We start from the raw sequence: 7,732 nt of genomic DNA, 5'->3' as shown, positions 1-7,732 counted from the left end.
AAGGTTCTGAGCATCAATGATTAGAGAGTCAAGAAAAAAATGATGAGCTTAATGAAGTTCTCTAATTAAATGCTTGTGGTGCTTATGTATCAAGTGGTAATACTTGAAAACAAAGCATTTAGAAGTCGTAGCTTTGTTATCAACTCATGGGGCAAAGCACCCAAAAGGAGAAGCTAAAAAAAAAATCAAAAGCTTGTTTCAAGGAAGAATTACAAGGAAAAGATTTCATAAAATGAGCTAGATAGAAGCATCAATTATTTACATTTCTTTTGTGATTGAAGCATGCATAGAAAACTAGCTTACCATGAACATTGAGTTGCTATTCTTCTTACCTTGGATTGTCAATCTTTATTGCATGATTCTTTTCTTGCTTGGGGACAAGCAAGGTTTAAGTTTGGTGTTGTGATGACAAGTCATCATATACTTATTTTTCTATGCTTTTTCATACAATAAATTGATGATTAGTGCTTAAATATTGCATTCTTTTGTGCTTAATTGGAATATTTCCTTGATCTTTTAATTTTATAAATCTTGTAGGAAATAAGAAGAAAAAGAAGCAAAGAAGCACAAAATAAGCTAAAAAGGAGAAAAAAAAAGCTTTGGGACACACTTTGAAGTTGGGACACACTTTGAAGTTGGAGCACACTTTAAAAGCGTGGCCCATGACCAAATTAAAGGAGAATAGGCAATCAGCACACACTGCCCTGCTCTTGCCAAGGGCAGAGCAATATTGTGATGTAAAGTGAGGTTGGAAGCAAGAATTTTCGCTAAGGTAAAAACTGGGCGCTCACAGCATGACCAGGCCTATTTCAAAGGGCTATAACTTGAGCTACAGACATCCGATTGATGTGCTTTCAGTTGCGTTGGAAAGCTGACATTCAGAGCTTTCCAACGATATATAGCAATCCATATTTGGCGTACAATTGAGGTATGAGTGAAAGGCATATTTAAGGGCCAAAAAATAAGCGAAAATAAACCAAAGTGCTTCCACCAAGGCTCGAAGCTGGAGCCTCACTCCAAAGCAAAGTAGCGCTCAATTTTCTGCTCTGCCCTCTTGGAGAGAAGGGCAATGTCATGCTCTCTTCATGGAAAATCAAGGAAAAATTGCTCCTCAAGTGCTTTCACCAAGGTTCGAACACAAGCACCTAAGGGGAAGTGGGGAGCGTTACACACAAGGGAGCTTGCGCACATCACTTTGACACGGCCCAAGGAAGCATGGCACGCACCATGCCACCACTGCCCTGCTCTCCCCAAGGGCAGGGCAGCATCTTGATGCTTCCACGCCTTGGCACGCAAATTGGATACCCACACAAAGTTTCCCTGCTCTGCCCTCCACAAGAGCAGGGCAGCCTCCTGGGAGCAAACACTCATGGGCCAAAATTCAACCAAAATTCCATTTAAATTCAATTCTTCTCCAAATTGACTCAAGGCCACCCAAACCCATTTCTCCTCAAATCCAAAGCAAGCAAAGCCCACATCATCACTCAAAGGCACATGGATCAATTAAATTAGGATTTTCATTTTTGTAATTTGTTTTAATTTCATTTTCATTTTTTCATTTTGTAAAGCCTATATAAAGGCATCAAAAAGGCTCGATTGGAGGAGGCTTGCTCCATTAAGGAGGAGTAGTAGTAGATAGCTCTCTCTGAGTTTTCATTTCTGTTTTGAATCTTGGGTGGAGATTGGAAGGAATTCTGTTTTCATTCTCCATCTGCAACATCTCTGCTTTGTTCTTCTGCATAATTGAGAATTGGATTTACATTTCACTTGCTGCTTGATTTACTTCTCTTCTGCTGATTATATTCTACTTTGATCAAGGAAGGAATTGAGATCTAGAGTTGTTTTCTAGTCTCTTTGATTTTCCTGAGATCCTCATTTTGATTTTCTAATTGAGTTAAATTTAATTTCTGTTTGCTTCTTCAAGCAATTCTGCTTTCTGTTTGAGATCGGTTGCAAGTTACTGCATCTTTTACTTCTCTGTTTGATTGCCATTTACAATTTCTTGTGTGATTTCTTGAATCCCAGCACCCAAAGTCCTTTTATTCTTCCTGCAATTTAAATTTTCAGTTGCTTGATCTATTGCTTCCTTTAATTTCCAGCACCCACTCCCCTTTACATTTGATGCAATTTATATTTCTTGCAATTTAAGTTTCAGCAATTTTACTTTCTTGTTCTTTAAGTTTCAGCAATTTAATTATTCTACACTTTTAATTCCCTGCCATTTACTTTCTGTTGGCTACACTTCATCCAAATTCACTTCAATGTTAGCTTGACTAAACTAATCACCCACTAAAGTTGCTTGATCCATCAATCCATGTGGGATCGACCTCACTCTAAGTGAGTTATTACTACTTGATGCGACCCGGTATACTTGCCGGTTGGATTTGTGTGTTGGAAATTCGTTTTTCCACAAAAAAACACCATCATGCATCATCAATTTGTCAATCAATTCTTGCAAAATCCTCATGAAATCATGTGAAATTCACAATAGTTGCTTGAATCAAGGTGTGAGTGTATTTTCATCTAAAACTTGCCTTATTCTCTAAGAAAATGCATGAAACTACCTTAAAACAGTAAAGAAAAGGTCAGTGAAACTGGCCTAGATGCCCTGGCATCAATGGCTGAGATGCCAGCCTCCAAAATGTGATCAAAGATGTATAATCCAAGATGAAAATACAATAGTAAAAAGTTATATTTATACTAGACTAGCTACTAGGGTTTACAGAAATAAGTCTACGTCCAGAAATCCACTTCCGGGGCCCACATTGGTGTGTGCTTAGGCTGAGCTTGAGCTTTACACGTGCAGAGGCTTTTCTTGGAGTTAAACGCCAATTTGTAACGTATTATTGGCGTTTAACTCTGGTTTGTGATGTGTTTCTGGCGTTTTACTCTAGAATGTAGAATGGAACTGGCGTTGAACGCCAGTTTGCGTCGTCTACTCTGGAACCAAGTGTGGACTGTTATATATTTCTGGAAAGCCCTGGATGTCAACTTTCCAACGCAGTTGAGAGCGTGCCATTTGAAGTTCTGTAGCTCTAGAAAATCCGTTTTGAGTGTAGGGAGGTCAGAATCCAACAGCATCAGTAGTCCTTTTTCAGCCTCCTATCAGATTTTTGCTCAGGTCCCTCAATTTCAGCCAGAAAATACCTGAAATCACAGAAAAACACACAAACTCATAGTAAAGTCCAGAAATGTGAATTTTACATAAAAACTAATAAAAACATCCCTAAAAGTAGCTAGATCCTACTAAAAACTACCTAAAAATGCCAAAAAGCGTATAAATTATCCGCTCATCACAACACCAAACTTAAATTGTTGCTTGTCCCCAAGCAACTAAAAATCAATTGGGATAAAAAGAAGAGAATATACTATAAATCCCAAAATATCAATGAATATTAGTTCTTATTAGATGAGCGGGACTTGTAGCTTTTTGCTTCTGAACAGTTTTGGCATCTCACTTTATCCTTTGAAGTTTAGAATGATTGGCATCTCTAGGATTTTAGAGTTCAGATAGTGTTATTGATTCTCCTAGTTCAGTATGTTGATTCTTGAACACAACTACTTTATGAGTCTTGGCCGTGGCCCTAAGCACTTTGTTTTCCAGTATTACCACCGGATACATAAATGCCACAGACACATGACTGGGTGAACCTTTTCAGATTGTGACTCAGCTTTGCTAAAGTCCCCAGTTAGAGGTGTCTAGAGCTCTTAATGACACTCTTTTTGTTTTGGATCACGACTTTAACCACTCAGTCTCAAGCTTTTCACTTGGACCTGCATGCCACAAGCACATGGTTATGGACAGCTTGATTTAGCCGCTTAGGCCTGGATTTTATTTCCTTAGGCCCTCCTATCCATTGATGCTCAAAGCCTTAGATCCTTTTTACCCTTGCCTTTTGGTTTTAAGGGCTATTGGCTTTTTCTTTTTTTTTCACTACTTTTTCTTGCTTCAAGAATCAATTTCATGATTTGTCAGATCATCAATAACATTTCTCTTTTTCATCATTCTTTCAAGAGCCAACAATTTTAACATTCATAAACAACAAGATCAAAATATGCACTGTTCAAGCATTCATTCAGAAAACAAAAAGTATTGTCACCACATCAATATAATTAAACCAATTTCAAGGATGAATTTGAAACTCATGTACTTCTTGTTCTTTTGTATTAAAAACATTTTTCATTTAAGAAAGGTGAAGGATTCATGGAATTATTCATAGCCTTAAGACATAGACATGATAAACCCCATTTGTAGGGTTTATCTTGTATTGATTTTAGGGGATTTTATCACCTTTTACCCACATTTATTCAATAAAATAGCATGGTTTTGTATATTCTCCTTTAATTGTGCTTAAGAGTGAAAACATGCTTTTTAGGTCTTAAAATAGATAAATGTAATTTACCTTGATTCCATTAGATGCCTTGATATGTTTGTTAAGTGATTTCAGATTTAGGAGGCAAAGATTGGATCAAGGGAATGAAGAAAAAGCATGTAAAGTTGGAGAACTCATGAAGAAATGAAAGAATCGGAAAGCTGTCAAGCCGACCTCTTCGCACTTAAATGACCATAACTTGAGCTACAGAGGTCCAAATAATGCGGTTCCAGTTGGGTTGGAAAGCTAACATCCAGGGTTTCGAAACGATATAAGATTTGCCATAGTTGCATCGTGCATATGGGCGCGCACACGAACAGTACGCGGACGCATTGATGGTGGCACATGACTCACTTAATGCAACACGTGGCCAGCGATTTTAGAAGCCTTGTGGGCCCAATCCAACTCATTTCTAATGCTATTTAAGCCAAGGATTGAAGAGTAATCAACATAATTTTGATCATTAGTCATAGTTTAGTTTTAGAAGTAGTTAGAGTTAGTTTCTAGTGAGAGAAGCTCTCACTTCTCTCTAGAATTAGGATTAGGTTTAGTTCTTAGATATAGGTTTTAATTCATGTCTTCTTCTACTTCTATCTTCTCAATTCCTTGTAGTTACATTCATTCTTCTTCCATTCCTTTGTTATAATCTCTTTTATGTTGTTTTTGTATTTTGTTGTAGATCTACTTTTGTTTCTTCTACTTTCTTTCCATTCAATCCAAGGTAATTCATAATAAATGTGTTTCTTTTAATTGTTGTTGTTAATTCCTTTGCAATAATTGTTGTTAGATTCTATTCTTGTTGTCAATTTACTATGCTTTTCTTTTGTGCCTTCCAAGTGTTTGATGAAATGCTTGGTTAGATTTTAGTGTAGGTTTTGTTCCTCTTGGCCTAGGTAGAGTAATTAGTGACTCTTGAGTTATCTAATTCCTTTGTTGATTGATAATTAGAAGTTGCTAATTGATTTGAATGCCTCTAAAGCTAGTCTTTCCTTTAGGAGTTGATTAGGACTTGAGGAATCAAATTGATTCATCCACTTGACTTTCCTCCATGGTTAGAGGTTAACTAAGTGGGAGCAATACACAATTCTCATCACAATTGAGTAGGATAACTAGGATAGGACTTCTAGTTCTCATATCTTGCCAAGAGCTTTGTTAGTTGTTAGTTTATTTCCTTTGCCATTTACTTTTCATGCTTCTTATCCAAAACCCCAAAATAACTCATAACCAATAACAAGACACCTTATTGTAATTCCTAGGGAGAACGACCCGAGGTTTAAATACTTCGGTTTATAAAATTAGGGGTTTGTTACTTGTGACAAACAATCTTTTGTATGAAAGGATTATTGTTTGGTTTAGAAACTATACTTGCAACGAGAATTCATTTGTGAAATTCTAAACCATCAAAAATCTAATCATCACTCTAGACTCGGATTTCATAAGCAAATGTTATTATAAGCCTTTACCGGTTTAGCATAATTAACTTATTTATCATGAAAAAAAATCGTTAGTTGCTCGCGAGATTAAAACTTAAAGTCGGTTTATCTTTTGTTGTTTCTTAATTTTTGTTAGTCTTATTTTGTTCTCTCATTATGAATTCTCACTTTGGCTATGAGTTTGGTTCTAATTGTGTTGTAGGAAATGTGGACTTTAATGGCAACATGTACCAAGGATGGAACCAACAAAGATGGGAGGAGCCTCAAGGAATTGATCACTCCTATTGGCAACAACCTCCGGACACTTATAGGTATAATTCTCATCCTAATGCATGTCAATTTAACGGCTATGATGACTCTTTTTGTGACACTCAACAACCACCATCATATGCCTATGAATCTCATCCTCAACATGAACCTCAACCATACTCACAAGCCTTTCCACATCAAGCACCTTCCTATGATCCATATCCACCATATGACCAATCATCCATGCCATATTCTTATGACCGTTATGAGCAAGAACCTTTAGAACCACCACAACCCTATCAAGATTACTCCCAAGAACCACCTCAATACACACCATCTCCACAATTTTATCAAGAGGAACCATCTTCCTATTATGAACCCTCTCTCCAAAATAATGAACCATCTTACTCACCCCAAATCCCAATAGACGATCCTCTCACTTTGTTACTTCAAGGACAAGAAGCCATGAAGCGGGATACACTTGAGTTTGTGACCAATTTGACCAAGGTGGTGCATACTTTAGCCCACCAATGTTTGAATACTCAAGGTACTTCCATGACCACATGTGAAAGGTCAAAAGAAGAGCAAAGTATGAAGGAGAAATTGGAAAATCCGGTGGAAAAGGAGGGGTCAAATTTTGTGTTAGAACATTTGGAGGAGCCTATGATCATTGAAGAAAAGGGAGAAGTGGTTGAAGATCTAGGAGATGTCAAAAGTCCATGGGAATGTAGTATCATGGAGAACTCTTCCAAGAAGCTTGATATTGATGTTGAGGAGGGTGCGCAACCTCCAAGGCATATCATCGTTGGAGATTTGGAAGAAGCTTATCAAGAAATGGATTCAATCATGGATGAATTTCTCTCTACAATGGAATCCTCTCCCATTGGACATGAAGTTGAAATTATAAAAGAGTGTGCACAACCTCCCAAGGAAAACGAAAATGGCATGGTGTATATTGAAATTGAAGAATATGAAGAGGTTGATCAAGAGATGAATTCATTCATCAATGACTTCCTATCCAAAATTGAATCACCTCTCATTGGGCAAGATGAAGTTCTTGAAGATAACACCAAGCCAAATGATGAAAGGGGAAAGGTTGAAATTGAAGAAGCTTGCGAAGAGGTGAAAACAACTAAAGAAGAGCCTAAAGAAGTGGACCTTGCATTGTCTAAGTGTGGGGAGGTCTCCCTCCCCAAGTCACCATCCAATACAACATTCCAGTGGGTAAAACTCTTATCCCTAAGCTTTACTTTCTCACTTGAATATGGTTTAATTGAAAATGATGGTCAACTTAAAGCTCTTTGTGGAGTCAAGAGTATAAGAGAGTTGTGTAGTGGTTGGAAACATCATTCTAAGCTCATGACAGTTGTAAGCTCAAAATTCAAGAGCAATGGTTGGTGTGGAACCAAATGGCATGGGTCTAGGAAGTTGTTTGGATGCTTCTTTGAGAATTCCAAGGCCATACCACCCGGATGGAATAATGACGATCAATCTAAGGACGGGTGTCAAAACAAAGTGTGGGATCCCGGATCGCACAAGGAAAATCAAATTTGGGAGCTCATGGTTTGTGGAGAACTCCATCAAAGCTTGAAGATATTGAAATTGAAGAATGGAGCTTATTGGAGATTCAAGCATTGGTGGAAGTTCCAAGATGAGTACAAGCACAAGCCACCTTGA

This window comes from Arachis duranensis, chromosome 1 (assembly GCF_000817695.3).
Source record: "Arachis duranensis cultivar V14167 chromosome 1, aradu.V14167.gnm2.J7QH, whole genome shotgun sequence".
Lineage (NCBI taxonomy): Eukaryota > Viridiplantae > Streptophyta > Magnoliopsida > Fabales > Fabaceae > Arachis > Arachis duranensis.
Note: the sequence above shows the minus strand (reverse complement) of the source record.